Source organism: Calidris pugnax, unplaced genomic scaffold, assembly GCF_001431845.1.
Source record: "Calidris pugnax isolate Ruff unplaced genomic scaffold, ASM143184v1 scaffold70, whole genome shotgun sequence".
Classification (NCBI taxonomy): Eukaryota; Metazoa; Chordata; class Aves; order Charadriiformes; family Scolopacidae; genus Calidris; species Calidris pugnax.
In genome coordinates, this window is record NW_015090862.1 from 8,718,217 (window position 1) to 8,739,010 (window position 20,794).

The window sequence follows — 20,794 nt, forward strand, 5'->3', positions numbered from 1 at the left end:
CAGGAGGGATGTCTGAATTATTTTTTAAGAAGAAAAGCTTCAGATGGAAAGTGTAATCCAATGCTTTCTAAATGTGGAGGCATGCTTAAAGAGCAGTGCTATTTGGTTTCTCTCTACTTTAGAGAAATTTAAATCCTCAGTAAATAAATCCTGCTCTTCAAGTACTGAACAAATGAAAAGCACCTGATCAAAATTTAGAGAAGCTTCTCCTGCACTTTCCAAGAGCAGTAGGGATGGGGAAAGAGCCAAACTTGCCGAAAGAGAGCTAAAGCTTAGCCTCTAGCACCGGAGATTACAAGGAGCTAAATTCTGTCCTTGGGTCAAACTCAGTGGAGCCAGGCTAGCCTGGGTGTAAGCTGAGAGCAGAGCCTCACCTTCCTGGAGGAAGATCACAGCCAAAGTGAATGCCCTTTCCCAGAGTAGAAACAGCAACTTTCAGAATAAGAGTCTTTCTCACTTTGAAGCCGACAAAAGTGGCTTAGCAAAAATAGACAAGGGGAGAAAGCCGGGGAAACCAACTATTGACAATTTTTTAAAGCACTTAATGTATGTGGAAAAATTCTTTTGTGTTCTTGTGCAGTTGTGATCTCTAGGCACAAGTGTGAGCACAAACACATTCCCCCGCAGCAGAGGCTGTCAGTATGGGAGAGGAAGTAAAACTGTTCCTGCTGGTGAAATGCTCTTCTAAAACACTGCTTGCTGGCTGGACGTGTTCTTATAATATTTATGCTTGAGCATGATCGGGTCTGTGGTCAGAGAAGTAGCAGGGATGTGGTAGAGCTCGTGCAGAGCTGGTCAGGCCTCTTTCATCAAACAGTTTGTCTTGGGGTTTCTTTTTTTTTTCTGAAAAATGTCAGTCAAGCAAAAGCAATCCCAGTCCAGCAATTCAGCCATGCCAGTTCACTCCAAGGAGTCTATGGAACAGAGACTCAAACCTGCATCAGGTGAATGCTGAAACTTGCTGGACTCTAGAATCTGTCTCTCAGTAAGTTTAGTGAATATTTAACTATTCCTACAAAATCAAACACCTCAGGAGTGACAGAGAAATCCTCCTTTCGAGTGACAAGTTCCTAGTTGTTAGAACATATGTGGGATGTAAAAGTTCACGTTTTGAGTCCTTCCTTTGACCCATTCTGGGCAGACTTGAGACTGTGAGATGGAACATCCTAACCAAGAAGCTTACTGGCTAATTCATTGTCAGGCCTTTTCTCTGGTCTTTTAGGCAAAAAACATACCAAAAAAAACCAAAAAACAAAGCCAAGCAAAAGTTGGAGTTCCTCCTCATACAATAGAGTATCATTTGGAGTCTCCCAAATATCTGATAGGTAGAAAATCTTTTACACTCTCTTCGTTCTAGGCAGGAGCACAAATACATATTTATACCAAGCACAAGTTCATGCTGCAGGTGGAGGGTAGCTAGAACAAATACAAGGTCGCATCTTGCATGAATCATACTTAAACATCTGGGATAAACTCAGCCTCATATAGAGGGCTCAGAAAATGGCTTCTATACTATTTGCATCATCTTTAAAGCCAAATAGGGATTTAACTTTTTCACAGCAAGATCTTTTCCCCCATTCCATGCCCTGTTTTACCTTCAATAGCAATTCTCTTCATTATTTTATCTGCTATCACTATTACAGCTGAAAGTAGTTGGAGATTAAAACTAGGAAAGAAGATGTAGAGATATGTAACAGTACTACAAGGCACACACAAACTAAACTTATTTTGCATCCTCTTATGGCCCTTAGTGACTATTGAAAGAGGGCCAAAAGAGGTCCCACAAGATTAAGGGGCCTTTAGTGTATTCTTCATGTTTCTCCCACAGATAATTTGGAAGAAATACAGTGTACTTTTGTGTGCCCCCGAAGTAAAATTACAACCAGCTGATGGAACTATCTCAGCAGCAACAACACGAGTCAACTCAGAAAGGCAGGGTTTCTTGCCAAATAACACAGATTGTTTATAATGAATATAAACAATTACACTGCTGACCAGATTCCCAGTACACTTCCATCCACAGAATATACAAAATACTGCTCTGGCACTGGTCTCCCAAATATTTGCCATATATCGAGCATTTTCAATGAATGAAATTCAGTGGAAATGCAACAGAGGGAAATCCACACTACACTGCTCCCATTTCCCAGCATTTTTTGTTCCATGTACTTATTTTTGCCATTCTTATTATAATCCTACATAAGCAAAATGCTTCTTGATCTACTGTGATCTCTCCCTAATTCTTTGATCCCACATTGATTTTTCTTGTCTTCTTATGTAACAAGTTTAACATTGAGCACAGATAAGAAGACAAAGGGGAGATGTTGTGGGAGCAGGTATCACATTGCCATTTCCTTGGGCACACTGCTAAGTCTTTCTGGTTTTCCTCTTACCTCTTTCTCTGTCACATCTCGATGCAGATCTTGACAATGTGACCAGTCTTCCCAGAGCTGAGACCATATGTAAACTGGTGACAGCACACAAGAAAGGCTTTCTACTGTAACATCCACCCAAGTGGACTGAGCCTGGACACCACCAAGCATTTACCTGAAAGCAGAAACTTAAGAGGTCTCTAGTGCACTGTAAAACTTAAACCCTCCTACGGGACAGTATTAAGGAAACAAAAGTATCCACAACAGAGAAGAATATTGCAAAAGAAAACTCCTTTCAAAGCTCTAGTGATAGAAATATATTATGTATGATGTTAACACAGGTAATTTGCAAGAAATGTCCATAAATCATCATTTCAATGGGTCATGATCTTCAAACTGTGCATTCAGCTCAGCAATATCATTAGTGGAGAATAACCTTATTTCCATATGAAGAGCAGTCAGGTGCTAATTCTAAAGTAACAAATTGCTCCTTTGTATCAAAACTTATTAGTACTATCACTGACAGATGTGGGGGAAATGAAATAAGAAAAGATGAGCTTTCCAATGTTGTCCACAGAGGGGAAGTTGAAGTATGATGAAGATGATGGCCCACTCACTGTAATTTTCTGTTGGTGTCAAGGGCATGTATTTTGCTGGCAGCAGAGAAGTTGCATTGGTTATTACGGGATTCAAAGGCGAACTCTATGTATACCAGTTTGGAGCACAACTTCTATCAACTGTTCATCAATTTCAGTACTGTAGTTCCTAGATCACATTGATGTGCCGACACACACCAGTTAGTACTAGTCCACAAAATGTCAACTTGCAAAAATAATATTCCTTACCCATAAAATGCCTCTGACAAAATTTTATTAATAATAAACAAGCTGATGTTTCCCAGTTGCTCCCTATATAAAATAATCATAGAATCACACAGAATATCTGAGGATAGAAGACATCTCTGGACATCATCTAGTCTGACCCCACTGCTCAGAGCTGGATTAGCTAGAAAAGGCTGCCAAAGAACGGTGTCCAACTGTGCTTTGAGCATCTCCAAGGATGGAGACTCCACAGCCTTTCTAGGCAACCTGTTCCAGTGTTTGACCATACAGTAAAAAAAGGTTTTTCCTTATGTTAATGGAATTTCTGGTATTTCTATTTGTGCCCATTGCCTCTTTCCCTTGGCACTGCTAAGAAGAGTCTGGCTCTGTTTTCTTAACACCCTTCCCATCAGGTAATTTACACATATCACTATGATCTCCTCAAACCTTCTCTTCTCCAGGCTGAACAAACCCAACTCTCTCCTTGTCTGACAGATGCTCTGAGACCTTAATCATCTTCTCGTTCCTTCACTGGACTCACTGGACACTATGTCTTCCTTGTACTGGGGAACCCAGCAGTGGATACAGCGCTCCAGATACGGTCTCATCAGTTAGCATCTGTTAACTACTGTGTCCTTATACTGTATTCACATATAGTCCCAGATATCTTTTTTTTTATTATTCCTTAGAAAATTGCTCTTATGTCCAGAATGTTTTTCTTGTAAGAAACAGGAAATAGTGTAGCACAATTATGCAAAAGTTAGCTTTTCTCTGTGATTTCTTCAAACCACTCCCACCAACTTTATTACGAGTGTTAGGAAGATATCTGTTGGGTGAGTAGCAGATTAAGGCTGCATCTGTCTTTCTAGAAAGCTGTATTTCTGATGCTGCCCCATCATCTCACTGCTACCCCTCTCCTTGCCCATTTCCACCTGTGATCTCATTGGGGTTGGGCAGTCAGCAACAGGCCCTGAAGTTCTGACCCTCATCTCAGCTAAATTCACTCTTAGTATTGAAGAGGTTTCCCAGTTTTCTGATTTATTGAGTGCAGACCCAGTTGTGCACTTTCCAAAGCTGATGACGTGGACATTGAGTCTATCAAAAACAGGACTGAGCCTGCAATGCTGTGATTAAAGTTTCAGGTGAAGATAAAAACTCTCTTGAAAACAATGAACTGTCATACAATATTGAGTGCCGACCAATCAGTCAAGTTATTTTCTTGGGTTCCCTGTAAAACACTGTATGGCCTTGGGTATAGCAAATGTGAAAACTAATGATAAAGTATGATACATTTGAGTCTGGCCTTCAAAACCTGCAGCTACTGCGACTGTGGATGCCTTGCACTAACTACACCCTGTTTATAAACAGCCAGCTCAAAAATGTCATTTTTCTGATTTGAAGCCATTTGCTGTAGCCAAATATGTATTTCACAATAACGAAAGTGTCTTAGCCAGTTAGAATTCATTTCTCTCCCCCTGCAAATAAACAGTAATCACCTTGCCCATTGGTGGCAGTTGCTCAGTTTGTGTATGCAGCTCCATCTCCCTCCTGCTATGAATATGCAGATCTCTCCACTCTCATTAGTCTCTGAAGTGCCTCTGCTCACCCTGCTTGCTGTAGTTGGCATTTTTGAGCCATTTGGGTGACAATACTACAGCTTATCACCCTCTGCTGAAGACAAAGATAACTTTTAAATGTATATAAATTTAAAAAATCATACCATGCCACAAATCAAATAAAGCTGGCTGTTGAAATTTGTGTCTCAGCAATGGATTTTCAATGCTAAGAAAGAGTGGTAAGAAAACATCTCTTGTGGATGAGTGGCTCTTACCTGTAAGGACTGGATCAGACAGTAACTTTGTCCCGTGCCAATAAGCCTGGTGGAGTGCGTTCGCAGGGCTGGGGCTGAGTAAGGCACCTTCTCAGAAACTAAGTTTGTTCAAACAATGCACAGGCTCTTGCTCTCAGTATCATAGTCTGCCTTCACAGCACCAGCTAGTGTTATGCCTTGTATGTTGTTCTGGTTTATTTTTTAATGAAAGATAGTTTAGCAGACTGCATTATGTTCCAAAGCTTAAGTTCTAAAAACCGTATTTGTGTTATTAAGAAAAATCTGAATCAACAGCTCCTTGTAGGCTTATACTCAGGCTGCATGAGCAGGTTTGTGAAGGGTGTGTACCTGCTGATCTTGCAGAGATTTACATCTGAGTGTAACCTCTCTCTCTCTCTTTCCCCGCCTCGTAGTCCCAGAAAAGTGTTTGTGAACCCACAATACCAGCTAACAGACCATTACTGTGGTTTAAGACACCACTGCTTTACTTTTCCCAGTTACCAGTCCAGTGTCGGAAATTTCCCCACATCTATCCAGCAGATGGTCTCCAACACGTGTCCCTGTTTTTCCTCTAGGCTGTCATGGATTTAAAACTACATTAGGTTTAAATAGTTTAAGCAGGTGGTTAAGCCGGCTGCCTGATTTTGCCCAGAGAGCACCGGGAAGAGGCATGTGATCCATTCTGCCAGCAGTTACGGGGCAGCAACGGTTGGCAGAGGGTGGTAAAAAGCAGCTGGGCCTGGTAATGGACATCAGCACACAGGAGGGGATGCGTGTGCTCAGCCTGAGCACCTGGTCCTGCATCAGCGCTGGGGCTGGCACGCTCCTCAGCCCAAGCAGAACCCCAGTGGCTGCCTGGGACAGGTTTGGAAATCCTCCGGCTTAACTCATCGCAGGACTGGAAACTCTGGTCCCTGTCAGGAAAACTGTTCAGACTGTTAATACTTCCAGTCTATGTCAGTGGGCCTTAAATGCATGTTCAAGGCTTAGCTATCTGCAGACGGAAGGGAACGCGCCATAGGACCTTGCACTGAGGCAGCTACCCAACGCTCACACGGGTCTGCTCCATTCACTCCTTGGTGGGACACAGCATCTGACAAGCAGGTGTAACAAACAGCTTGAGAAAATCACTGCATCTGCTTTGTTAAGTGAGCATGTGTCTGAGCCCTGAATCCATCTTTCAATCAAACCTTTAATAGGAAAATGTGATCCCAGAAGTTATATTTCTGAATGGTATCCAGTAAGGAATAGATGGAAACATAGGCATGGTTTAGAATGAAATCAAAACAAAAAATCAGTCAAAGTGCTATAAAAAATCACACAGTGCTGAAAGCAATCATAATTGCACCAGTCAATTATGAAATTGTAAACTGAAGTTTGAAACTATCCAGTCTCCTGTCTAGTTTCACTTTCAAGGTTGAGTCTAGCTTGAACAAAGAAAATCAACAGTAAACCACAGAAGAATCATGGGGAAACATGGATCCAGGTTTACATTGCCATCCCTTTCACTGGGCTATGAGAAGAGAGAGACTAAAAAAAAAATGAATTGTAAACTACAATCTTATCTTGCTATTCGTCTTTCAGGATTGATGAGTAATAAAAGCAATTAGCCAGAAATGTTTTTAAAACTTGTCAAATACATTATTTGACAAATATATTCATAAATCATGTATCTAGTCACAAACTGCGTGAGCTCTGAAAACTACCTCATCATTTTAAAAGAACTTCAAAATCTCATTTCATCCATTGATGAATCACCTGCCCGCATTAGCAATAAACTGGCACAAGCAAGACAGAGACATTTTTATCCTTCATATCATATGAAGTGCATTTCAGGACACTTAACACTTTGCTGAATTTGAGAAAAGGCAAAAAAGGTACACGTGTGTGTGTTTTGAGACAGTGAATGCACACACATAGGTTTGGGGCAATTCACATCTGTTCGAGCTCCCACTCTGGTTTCTCTGCAAGGCTTCTCTGCACAGGGAGCTGTGCAGTCCCATAAACACCAGGAAAGCTGAATCTCTTCTCTTGAGTGACCCACAGCCAACCTGCAGCTGCTAAATTGCGAAAGACCAGCTTAGTCCTTTAGGCACCCAGAAAGGGAAATTATTATAGGTCAAACTTTACATTCTTATAAACAGCAATTTTAATCTTAAGTGGTCAGGGAGCTCCATGCAGACGGCTGATGCAAAGAACCTGTGTGGCCTCCAGTAACCCAAATGCATCTGCTTTAGAAGAGAGCCCTTTCTCCACCCACCCAGCTGGCACTCATTGAGGTTGAGAAGCTCGTTGCTTTCTCATTCACCTCCCTCCTTCTTGCTGTAGGCCTTGACAACAGCTGAATTTGACAAAAGTGGGAAGAACTTTAAAATCCATATTCATTTAACTGTTTCTGTAATTGCAAGAGTGCTTGTCCAGCAGAGTTAACTGACAGCAGCTTTCAGACCTGGTGGACACTTCATCTGGCAACTGTTTTTGCCTCGTAATACAGCTCGTGACCGTGCATTGTGACTTAATTAGCCTGAAATTAAATAAACAGATCCAATCCAATTCTCCAGGGTTATGGACTCATATCTATGTGCTGGACTGTAGTAACCGGTTGCTTTGCACTGCCAGGGGTTGTAAATTGTGTGCTTGGTTTGGTACCTACACAGCATGTACTGAACTCCTGAGTGCTCCTCAGGGAGTCCCTAAACCATGGACAAACCCAGCTTCACCAGGTACTTCTCCAAAAGCAAAGTTAAATTCCCAGTCCCTTGCAGTCTAATACAGTCATTTACAATACATCTCTGAATCGTGGTCAGTTCATGGTGCTTCTGTTACCCATTATCAGTAAGCTGATTACACTTTTGTGCTTTTTTTGCTATATACTCAGTGACATTTGCAGATGAGCTGGCTGGAAGTATCATGTTTTGGTGAGGGAGAAACAGTTCAAAGAGATGCACTGGTTCTCTCAAATAATTCAGCTGGAAAAGATTTGGATCTAAGAAGAAGGGAAAGAGAGGAGAAAAAAAGAAAAAGAAGTCCTTCATTCAAAATGAAATATCTGAAAGCATTGCTTTTGGTGCAGAGCTGAGTGGGAACCCACTACTAAGTCTCAAAAGCTGCTGCAAAATAGAAGTATTGTCTGCTGGATGATTTTCTCTGTTTCACAGATTGGGAATGTCAGGTCTCAGCTGAAATAGGAACACAGGTCTGCCCATTTTGAAGTCAAGATACAGACTCTCTCTTGCTTTCTCCTGAGCATTGTTCCAGCTCATTTCTATTAATTCACAAGAAGCCATACCATATATTAATAGACAGCTTGGCCTTGGAATTTATTTTGCAGGAGATTTTGTTATTGCCTCATAAACACAGAGCCCCCTTAAATTGTCATCAAAGTAGATCACCATAAAATTACCGAAGCAACAGGAGAAAAAAACTACAGCACTGCTACACCAAATTCTGCTTCAAGTATTACGCTGCTTTTCTGTGAAATTCATTGTACTTGCAGGGATCTAAAAGCTTTGCCATATTCTTTCCCTGACATGGGTAGTCCAAAAGAAGCAATCGCACTTTCAGCAAAAGATGATTTCATTTCCATGGGACTGTGGCTCCAATCTAGTAGGACCATCTTAACTCTTCTTATATGCAGCCAGCACTAACCGCTGTTCTTCACTACTTTGCACCTTAGATAGACATTTATGTCTGAGTAAAGTAGCTGTAATTTATATCTGAGTGAAGCAGGGCTCTTGATTTGGAAGCACTTTCCATGGGTATAAATGACAAGCCCAAGGCAGCAGCAAATCCAGCCCAGGAGATACAGTCAGTCCATTTCAGAGACAAGGGGAAATGAGACTTTGATTATTTTGATCTGTACTTGGTAGATGTTAAAGGTTGTGTGACACTTGCAGGAGAGGAAAATTTTGGTTTTGATGAGTCACGGTGCCTCATTTCCTACACTTGGTGTGCAACACGCGATGCAAGCAGGGAGCCCCGTGCACTCTGCAGCTGGAAGCATTTCCATGAGACTTCCTGTACCTCACTTTGTGAAAGGTTTGGGAATCTCCCAGACGTGCAGAAACAGATGACTTTATGATTTGAGCACTACAATTCTCAGTAAACAAACTCTTGGAAAATGGCAGTACCAAATTAAATGGCAGTAAAGCTTTTGTTGTTTCAGTTTTATGCAAGCTTTAAGACAGAATCAACTGCACTGTGTATGCTTGCACCAAAATAAAGAGGGTAGCATGGCATATAAATAAGTTTAGCATTAGACCAGCATCTTTTTCAAATTATGACTCACTAACAGAGTTTTATAGAAATTTGATTACAATTTTACTGCGTGGAGGACTCTTTTGCATCTGTTTCACAGATATCAACCTTTTAAATTTTATGTAATTTGTATTGATTTTTCCTGCACTTTCATAAGCAGGCATCACACATCTGAGCACACACAAAAATGATTACTTAAGTGATGATTTAAAAATAATGGATGTACATTAGCACATGAATGATTAATTCCTTTTTGTGAGTACAAGCATCCAGGCTATGGCTGAGTAAAATATTGATGGTACAAAGGAAATGAGCTGTTTCTTAATTTAGTTTTGTTCTGGTAATGTGTAACTAATGTTGTTTCCTTCTAGCAGTATGCATTTAGTGACCCTTTTAAATTTTAATACCTAGTGATAGCTAAACTAATAGCATCATGGGACATATAAGAGGGGATTTTGAAAAGATGCAGATACAGTTTACATGCATTAATTTGTGTCTCTCTGTAACATATTTAATACAAATACGTACTACAGAAGAACGGAGATAAAGTCTCCACACACAGGCTGGCATTTCACTGGAAAGCTGAGGGGGTTTTTGCACAAGATGCATTGAAAGGTGGAGATTTTATTGTCATATTAGTCTCATGAGGCTGTGGCATATGAATCCCAGTTCATCAAGGCCTGATGCTCTTGTGACGCACTTGAGACTGTGGGGATTTCTGAGACTAGTAGAAAATCAGAGCAGAACTGCTCTTACCACCTGATACTTGGGCATATGTTTACACTAAATGTAGGGGGACCTGAGCACTGAGATTAACCCTGTGCTGGACTCCTAAACCCGAGTCAGATATACCTACATTGTGGTTTCTCATTGTTGCCACAGCTGTTGTGGTTTTTCTGGAAGATTTTGCCATGACTACAGCATCCTGAAAGTGTTTTCCCACATATTTGCTGGGAAATGCACAGTGAGGAGAAAGGTACTGAAAGACAAGAACGACTCACATGGTCCTGCCTACACCTTGATTGCAGAGCATGGCATGCCAGGCTCACCTATCCAAAACTTAAGCCTGGTGCCCAGTCGAGCGGAGCAGTATGGGCTCAAAATCAAATAGAAATGTTTTAAATACTCTGTAGATGTGGTGGGACAGCAGCATGTGTAAGGACACAGGTTATGGTAGAGCAGAGCTATAGGCCTTGACGTTCTCAGATGGGAATACAACCTTGTTACTCAAGGTTGATATACAGACTGAATCACTGGCACGGCTACCCACTGCCCATCTGTTAGAATGGCAGTTTGCCCACCAACATGGTGACATGCCAGGTTTCATTTGAAGTAGGTGCCTTCTAACAATGGGTTTAGAAAGCAGCCTGTTGAAGACAGCAACTGACACTTCTTTCTTCAATAGGCTATTTTTGGAGTGGGAACACTTGCTGGCAGCAATTGCAGAGGGCCTAAATCGGCTTCTGTTAGTCAGCTGCAAAAAAATCTCATTTGCTACAGTAACAGAAGGTTTCGGCTAAAAAGTAAAGTGATTGCTTCCATTTGCACTTGCTGGCCTTGCATGGGGATGATTCTTGTGGCTACTTAATCCCACTTTACCAAACTGCATGGCAGCATTCAGGTGAGAAACGAAGAGGAGGAATAGGAACAGTGTATTTCTTGAGACAAGAAAGGGTGCTTTTTTGTTTAATTTTAAACATGATCCTTTGATATTTTCCACTGATGCAATGGATATTATATGGTAATCTTGCCAGGACATTTTATATGTGAGGAAGAGTTTGAGGGTTGGCTCCTCAGGATGACATTTGAAAAATTTAGTTCACATTTTTTTGCTTTGGCAAATGGGAGAAAAGAGGGATCTTCATGCAGCCCCAATGAAAATCAACAGGCTTTCTGTCATCAGGTCTTTTTAAAGGGTTTTGAAGATTGTAGGGAAAATATAAACTTTGGCTCCATTGAAAGTCCCTGAAGGACTGTAGATCAGAGAGCAAGTTAACGCACACAGTTCTCCCTGGTGACGTTTTGGATACAGGATGCCTGAAACGTGGGCAGGGTGTAAAACCACATGGCTTTAAGAGCAGCCCAGATGGCCAGCAACCCCAGGAACACATTCACAAGTGCTGTCCTGATCCTTCTAGGAAGGATTTTGAATCTAAATTGTCAGCCTGACATCAGTGCCATGACATTACTGATAGGCAGGAATGATATATGACCCACTTTGCAGGCAGCTACTCTCTTGGTTCTGTAGTAAGGAGTAATATGGCCTAACATCCTTCTTCTGACACGTCCAAAGCTTACCTGAGCTTGAGTCTTGGGAGTCTGAGCTTCACCATGACTCTGACCTCAAAATCACCTGTCACCTGGTTGAGCATTAGACAGTCTGCTTTCCCCTCCCTCTGCTTCTGCCATCTCCCCCTGACTCCACTCCCTTCTCCATCGCTCTGCCGGGACAAAGCACTGTCCTACCTGGCAGTGCAGTCTAAGCCTGGGCCAGTGCAGGGGCCTTGCCAGGTGGCAGGGTGCCACCTAAGCCTGTGCTTCACACAGCTGGGTCCCCCGTACCACATATGGAGAGCGTCTCTGTATGGTCTGGCTACACAAGGAGGCGAAGACCTTTCCATCCCTCTCTGGTTTAGTGCTGAGCTCTTGGCCTGATGCAAATATATGGCTAATGATGACAGGGAGAGAAAGGACCAAGTAGGCATTCTCCATCAGCATACAAACAAAATAAACAATCATTGAGATTCTTCTGCACAGGAAGTTATTCAGGGCAGCATCTGAAGTACTCAGCTAAAATATACAACTCTGAAACAGCTTTTGATAGGAAAGCTGAGAATAACCTGTTGTTATCTTTGGCTATTAGACAGTAGAGACTTTACTATAAAATTATTTCTTTGCCATAACATGGTTGCTAAAATCCTGGCACCTTGTTATGCAACTAATTAAAAAAAGTCAAATCTATATAAGGAGCTGGAAAAGTTTGGCTGGAGCCACAAATACTTTTTATTCCGTTGCTTCCCAAATAGAGAACCACTTTTTGGGCCCTCCTCATATCCACAAAGACACAGAGAAGAGAAGATCTGTAGCTAACAGCCACAGCAGCTACGACTGCATCACTCCAAGCAGCAAAGGTAATAGAGCGCCTGCAGCAGTCTCTGTGCTTTGCCAAGAATGGAGATATCATGGCTTACTTTTTTTTTTGAGCCACGTCAGATAATAATGTTGGCATTCCTACCTGAGCCTGTTTTTTCAAGTCAAGCACCATCCAGAGGATTTAGTAATAGCATCATCACTGGTTGCTTTTTGTTGTATATTTTTGCTACGTTAATTCTTCCAGTATGTGCTGCAAGTACAAGATTTTGTGCCATAGAATAGCTAATTTATAATGCCTTGGATCTGAAGTGCTTTCTACACTTTTGACCTCCCACACCCCCCTCTTCTAGACCAAGCCTCCTCCCTGACAGCTCCTTTGCATGACTGTTTCCTGCATGACTTGTCACAGACAATGGTATTTCCCCAGACTGCGTAGAGCTTTGCATCACTCAAGATTAGTGGGCTGACATGCACAGTCATACAAGCAGCTGGCAGACTGTGATCAGTGAAACCACATGGGGATGAAATGGGCCACCTATCTCATTGTCACCTACTCTCACCTCAGAGGTGAAAATACGTCATCTTGCATCCACCAAAGAAAAGTAGTGAGATGTGTCCTAGGATCAGTAATTAGAGAGTGGCTCTTAGACATGGTACAGCATTTCAAATGTTAATGGAGAGGGGGGGGAAGGAGTAGCAGTAATTCCAAAGGATCAAAGCCACCTGCACTCACATTTGCCTCTTAGTTTTGATAATGTGGTACATAAAGAATAGTAATTGTTTGTACTCACCTTCTGTAAATAGAAATTTTTCTTCTGCACTTAGATGTGAAGCACAGAACAGAGAAAAGCAAATTTTTTCATGGATGGCTCTGCTATAGCTACTCAGTGGAAAGAATTTTGCAGCCCACAGCTAGTGCACAACAAGAAACACTGAGGTTCACCAAAGCTAGAAGTCATTTTTTCAAACAAACTGTAATATTAGATGAAGCCATAAGTGTTGAAAAAATAATTGAAGGTGTCCGCCTACGTCTCAAGAACAAAATATCCCAGGCTAAAGTCAGATACTGGGATGTCAAGGGGCATACACTAAACAGAAACTCAAGTTAACATGCCAAAGGCAGAAACTACTGTCATTAGCAACTGTGTGTGGGCTATGAACTTTCTGTATGTGTCACAGAGGTAAAAGTAAATAGTTTGATCATCTGTCTTCAAATCTAGGATGAGAGTATCCTCTTATTGAATAGGAATGCACTGGAGAAATGTAGTTAAGGCTTTATTTCTGAGTGCAAGCAGATACAAATTTACAAGCGGTTTGTTTACCTTTCTATTCTTAGTGATTACTGGTATTAACTATTTTCTAAGCACCCTCCCTACATCAACCATGAATAATGTCTGTCTGATCCTTTACAACTGTTTTACTGTCACCCAAATGAGGCAGGTTTTTGGCTTCTGAGTCAGTGTTAGGCTGGACAGCTGCTTAGCTGTGACAGCCCAAGGAGCTACCTCAGGCTTGCCCAAGGGAGATTCAGACTGTACTAAATTACATTCTTAGAGTCATATTTAAGGCCTTAATCCATGGAGTTATATTTGGTGCAACAGCGAAGGAGCAAGGTTTACGTGTGTCTGTGGATGTGTCTGTGTGAGTCTATACATGCACGCATGCCTAATTGCTTGTTTTCTGTAATATTGAAACCTCCGTGACTCTAAAATGTCATCAGCTGTTTACCTGTGGACTCACCTTTGTGTAGGATGTGATTATTTGTATACGAAGCCAAGATGATTCATGTTGGATTTTATGGACTCTGGAATGAGTAATGTGATACTAATCTATAGATAAACTAATCTGCTGGTATTTATAACCAGTGAGCAATTGCCTCACCCCTTAAGTGCAGGTTTGGGGATGTGACGGTTACAGTAGATAGTAGCTTTACTGTAGCTCTGAGCTGTTTGGAAAACTGTATGATCGGCTAAATTTCTAAGGGAATATTTGATGTACCTTAAAGAAAACGTCAGCCTTGTCTTTGGTCATTCCTACTGATAAGGAGTAATTTTTCTTCTGGGCCAGGACATAAAACACTTAAAGTCTGAGCCCCATGAAGAAAATAAAAAGATAAAAATATCACCTTTTCCCATCCTCTATTATCTTGTAATTTACACATAAATAACAGTCATGTAATAGAATGTTTTCAGGGTTGTTCCTGTTCTGAAGGTCACTGGGTCTCCATAGGACAAGGGGGACTCACCACACAGAATCAATTACAGAATTAGGTAATCCCCTAAAATGGGACTGAAAAGTGATTTTGTGTAACAGAAGTTGCTATATGTAATATAAATAGATAACATTAAGTGCCTTGTCATCTTGTGATTATATGCCATGAACATAGATTTGTTACTAATATGTCTTTTCATCTGTCCGTGCCTGAAAAAGGCAGCACGTTTTACTAGTGAGGAAAAGTGTAGGTAAACACTGCGGATGGTAAATCTGTACTGACTGAGAAGCAGTATGACAAATGAAATTTTGGGAATTAAAATTGTAGGCTGTGAGGAAGATCGCCTATTAATCTTGGAAGTATGCCATTAAATCTAATTACAGTATTTTGTTGATATTACCTTAGACGTTTGAAATGAATTCCCCATCAAATGATAGGTGATGTAATGTACCCAACTGAAAAGCTAATCATTGTACAGAAAATGGAGTTTTCTTGCTTTCAGTGATTTCTGTAGATGGGATTTAGCAATACCTGCCAGTCTATACCCGGCCCCAGAGGGCACCATGGCAATGCCTTCAGCTTGGCATTTCTGTCCCCAGCTCCCTGCCCTGTACAGCTGTCCCTCTCTGGGATTTTTTTTACATGACTATTCTTTTGCAAGGACCAGGAATTAATCATGTTTTACTACTATTGCAGTGATCTCTGCAGGAAAGTGCCATGGCCAGAATTGTTGGCCTAAAAGAGTTGGTTTTTCAAAGTTAAGTCTGATGGAGATCTTGCAGGCAGGAAAGACCAGTTTTACAAGACTGTGCCCAGTTATGTTTATTGCTTGAATCCCTTTTACTAGCTTTGACATACAGTCATCCAGATTTCACTCTAAGCACATTTCAAGTAGTAAAATACTCAGGACAACACATTACAAGCATTGGGTCTATGTCTCTTCCCGTCTTTGCTGACGTGGAGTTCTCTCTGCCAGCCCTGCAGCCTCAGCAGAGGAAGAATTTCTGGCCTTGCACTGCCTGAGGTTCCTCTGCACAGGACCCCGTGTGATCCCTGCTGGCTGACCATGCAGTGTACTGCCTAAGCATTAAAAAAAAATATTTTTTTCCCAATTATTTTTATAATTACTGGCACATCTCCTCTACCTCCCCAGAGGTAGATGGGGAAATTGAAGAGCCAGTGTATTGAATTTCAGTCAGACTTTTGCCTAAGAACTCAGAGCAGCTATTAAATTTATCACTTAAATATTCAATATAGAGATAGCGTTCTGTATGCTTCTCAAGGTAAACTGATGTCAGATGATTGTGGGTGGGCATGGAATAGCAGTCTGGACCCATTCCTTACACCAGGCAGAAAGATAAATGACAAGAATGGAAGCATATGCAGATGCTGATCCTATACAGAGCCACAGTAAAGTTGCCAAGTTCGGATGCACAACCCATCAGTGTTAGCAGAAAATTATCACTACGCCTTCAAGTGACAGGCATACAACCTGAGATTTCTGCACATCCCTCTAGATGAGGGGGCAGATTAGAAAGATATAAAAAAGAGAAAACAATGATGTTAAATTGAAGTTTTGAGAGTCAGAAATACTTTAAAAACAACTCTCAACACAGTACCCAAGAAAATGCTCAAAGAAAGTATTGAAACTGGTTTCAATATTTTGTCTTCCTATATTTTACAAAATGCTAATCGCTTAAAAGCACCTCCTACAATTTTCTGACAACTGACAAGGGTGAAAAGGGGAGGGGGCAGGTTCACATCATTTGAAAAGTAAGAGAAATTATTTTCTTTCCTTTAAGCATTGTAAAGAACTACACTTAGGTGCTACCTGAATTGGATACTATTTACAGGGATAAAATTACAATGTCTTTTCTTAAACTTACAACTCCTTATCCAGTACTTGACTTATAACCAATTATTTGCCTGTATCAACACAGCACAGCCTTGTTATATTAGCAATTTGCTATTTTTAGCCTATTGGTGTAAATCATGAGCGACAATGTTCTGAAATGTCTCACTTCTGACTTGCATTGATACTGCTACAAGCTCAGGACTCCGAGAAGGAAAATGGTTGGCTCAATTTTATTGCTTTGCCAGCCAAACACTGGGATTTTCACCAATATTTCCCCAGGCAACAAGGTTTAGGGTGATTGAACAGGGATAGGATCTAAATGCACTCCAGGCAGATTAAAGACCCATCTTCTTGGGATCTAAACCATGGGGGATGGGATGAATAAGTGGCTATGGATAGGTCGATAACTACAGTAAGGTTTCATGGAGACTGGATGCTAAAGCCAGGAACAGTAGGCATCCATCTGATGGAAGTGAGCATTAGAAAACACAGAATTGTGCATTGTGCAGGCTAACAGTGGAGTACCTTAATGAGCTATCACTTTCAGCTTATGTGGCCTTAACCCCCCTGTTCTGGTGATGAGCTGTGAAGCATTATAGCTTCAGCTTCCTATTTTCTACATTTATGTTCTTAAAAATCCAAAGGAGAGAATTCCTCACCAATCGATAGGGACAAAAAGCCTGTTTTTCTTGGAAACTGTTCTACATTTATTCACATACTATACATGCCTGCCCTGCCCTTTGCAGTGGCTCCCCAGATATTGAGAAGGCACAAAGGCACATAAAACCAGGGCTGTATGAAAATAACTTCTCCAGGTTGTTAATATGAATACTATTAGGCAGACTAATACTTACCCCCGCTATGGGAGCATTACTCATTGAATAGCACCTTAAATCGTCCAGCTAATTTTATGCACTCATAATAAATAAACTCTATTCTCTTTTATTATCAAACTTAATTACAGTCAAGGTAAGACATAACATCCACACTTTGCAACTTAGATTTAAGGACAGAGAATATAAAAACTGTGCATGTCTACTTCATTGGAAATTATATATCTAACCCATATTAAATTGCCTACCAGTTCCTCTATACAATGCTATGCAGCGGGCACATGTCGGTACACACTGCTGAAATGTGGTACTTTTTGCAGGGAAAAAAAAAGAGGAGGAGGAAAATATTTAGCTGAAATATAATGACTCTTAGGATGTAACATCATCAAACCCTGGCACTACTGTGATTTGACCATCCTTTGTAACTGACGTTTTGCTGTTTTTATTGAAAATGACACAGCTTAAACTAACATGTCCTCAAAATATAAGTTTCTCATTTCATTCAGAAGCCATCATGTCCCTGCGTTAGTGTGCTGAGTCACTGATTCAGCTCTGGCTCAGGCAGAGGGAAACCATCAATACCATTTTCCTCAGCACTTGCTATTTCCTAGGGATGCGCTGTCTGAGTAAACTTTCCCGGGAAACCATGCTCTGAGGGTGGTTCCCGAACACGCAAACTGCCCTGCACTTTGTGCACTTGCCCTTTCTTATCTAGTCACTGTGTGGCTGAAGTAGTGATTTTAATCAACGGTTGCGTTTGCTGAAATCAATTCAGCCTTGGTTATAAACCCAACGCAGGCGTTCAAGCAGAATGAAATGTCTGGTTTAAATACGTATTAGTTTAGTATTATCTGTCTTTTAATGAAGCAAAAACTCAATTTGTTGTTCTAACAGGTGGTGGTTCTTTTAGCTGTATGTAAATTTTGAGTATTTTGCTTACATTTTCAAATTCGTGAACAAGTGTCCCTTAAGTCTGTAAAGCACTTAGAAGGTGAAAAGTTCTTTAGACAGTAAGAACAATCCATAAGCTACACCTATGAGATAGGGTGAGTCAGTGCTCTCATTGCCATCTTGTACACAGGGACAGTCTCATCAGAGCCAAAGCTGGTCCTCGGGCATTCCTGGCTCTTGGGCTGACACTCAGTCCATTTCATTGTGCCTCTGTACTTTCAGATTCTGCCGATGTGTTTCTTTTACAAATCAATCATTCTAGGAGTAATTAACATTTAAAAGCCAGGTTTCTTTTAATTCCATTAGTATATTTGTGACATGAAATGTGTTGGCAGAATCCAAAGGTTAAGAGTTACAATGAAGAACAAGTTTTAGGATAAATGAAAGTTAAGGCCTAAAATAGCCTGACAATACCCCATTAATCTGCACACTATTGACACAATAGTGGTCTGCTGTGTCAATGAGGATTTAAGAAGCTTTGCAGCACATGTTACTGATAGTTTATCATATCAATAGGAGCCTGCATATATTTGTGTTTAAAAACCTGTGGCTGTGTAATTCCCTGACTGCACACACATTGTAAGTGCACATACTTTAAATCCTTACATAAAGTGATGTAGCAAATTCTGAAACTATAATAAAGTACCATATTGAAGTGTAGACACAAGATACTAGTCTTGGCTACACCAAAATCCTCCAAATGCTGTACTTCAAACTGAAACCCTTTGCCCTACAGGAATGTGATCGGATTCTCAACATTGTGTCGTCTGCCTAATTGAAGCAGAAGGAGATTTAAACCATATTAATGGTTTAAATCCATACATCCTGATGTATGGAAGCCTTGAGTCAGCTCTCTCATCCTGATGTATGGAAGCCTTGAGTCAGCTCGTGGCTGGGATGTTTGGTGGGGAAGAAAGGTCCCTTCTGACAAGCAGCCCCTTTCACGTCTGCCTAATTGAAGCAGAAGGAGATTTAAACCATATTAATCTCTCATCCTGATGTATGGAAGCCTTGAGTCAGCTCGTGGCTGGGATGTTTGGTGGGGAAGAAAGGTCCCTTCTGACAAGCAGCCCCTTTCAGGGGAGAGGGGAATGTGCAGCCACAGCCCAGGCAGGTGGCACAGGCTGTGCCATGCTTCCCGTGTGCCCGCCGCAGGGATACCCGAGCAGCATTGCTGAGTAATTTCTACGTGCCAGTCACAAAAAGGATGTGGAATGGAAACACGGCTGGCACCACCACCAGGCATTTAAAAATCCTGGGAGCAAATCCCACATTTATAATGGTCTGGTGTGGGTAGCTTGCACCTAGGTACCCGTACCCTCTATAAATCCACACAACAGTGGGGCTGCTCCGAGTGTTTGACTTCCAGTGAAAAGGCCACAGAGCTATTCTGGGAACCGAGTCCTTTTCGTTGAGGCACTCTAAGCTTTTTTGTCCTCAGGTTGCATTTTGATTCCTAACAAAGCAAGTAGTCTCTATCACAGCATTTTCACGCACCCCCGTGCAAATTTTGATGGTTTTCAGATGAGGGCTGTTCCTGAGAAAGAGAAAATTATGTCCTTACACCTTTAACCAGGCAGCAGCTCCTGGGGCGCAACGTAGCCGTGCTGTGTTTGCTGTGAGGAAGCCCATAATGATCTCGCCTTTAGCCTGTCACCACTAGGAAACATCAGAGAGAGCCAGCCAAGGGGCTGAGTTGCCAAAAACGTCCTATTCCCATGGCTGAGAGATTTTGTTGGCACCGTCTCTAAAGAGAATTTACTATGGGCCAAATCCTGGCGCCCTTGCTTAGATGAATCAGTTCTCAAGAGGCAACTCTCCCACTGCGAGTGGTGCGTGCGTAAAAACCTGCAGGATCAGCCCAAAATATTGCTTGGGAGTATCAAGCTCTTGCCTTCCAGAGGGGCAGGAGGGCTGTGGGCACCGACCTGCCCAAGGCCCTGCTGTGGAGACACTGCACAGCTGAGGGGCAGGGATCTCAGAAGTGAATGACAGAGATACTTCCCCAGCAAAAAATCTCCAAGTTATTTTTTCTCAGAATTTTTCTGACTTCCCATAAAACTAGCACAGATGATACAGTTTGGTGAGTTACCCTTTTTTTTTTTTTTTCTTGCAGGGGCATCCAAAATTTTTATGGCACTTTAAGCCTTAATTAATTTATCTTCCATGTGACGAAAAATGAATTAGTGACAGCTATGTCCTGGACTTCATTTCTGAGATTAAACTCTTTGTTTCTGGAATATCTAAGGAGATTTTGGACAGGCACTTAAAAAGATGTCCTTTCAAGGACATCCCCCCCATCGCCCCCACCACCACACGCGAAGTACTCGTCTGCAAAATTGAGTCTCATTAAGTCGGCAGAATTGCCCTGCTCGCGATGGCTTTTTCTTTCGAAGTAGAAATGAGAATTTCATTATTAAGCAGCGTCGGCGATGAACAAAACGCCTTCCCGACGGCTTCCCCCCAGCTGTTTACCTCCGCCACCGCGGGGGCGGGACGGGCAGGGGGCGGGGAGGGGACAGGTTTATCGAGGTGCTCGGGGAGGGGTAAAACTACGGGCGAAGTTTGC

General features: G+C 41.7%; 1 protein-coding gene across 12 annotated transcripts in view; it reads left to right on the plus strand.

Moving 5' to 3' along the window:
• SEMA6D (sema domain, transmembrane domain (TM), and cytoplasmic domain, (semaphorin) 6D) overlaps nucleotides 1-20,794 on the plus strand; it is a 382,134-nt gene that overhangs the window by 329,525 nt on the left and 31,815 nt on the right. The gene's annotated exons all lie outside the window — the stretch shown is intronic.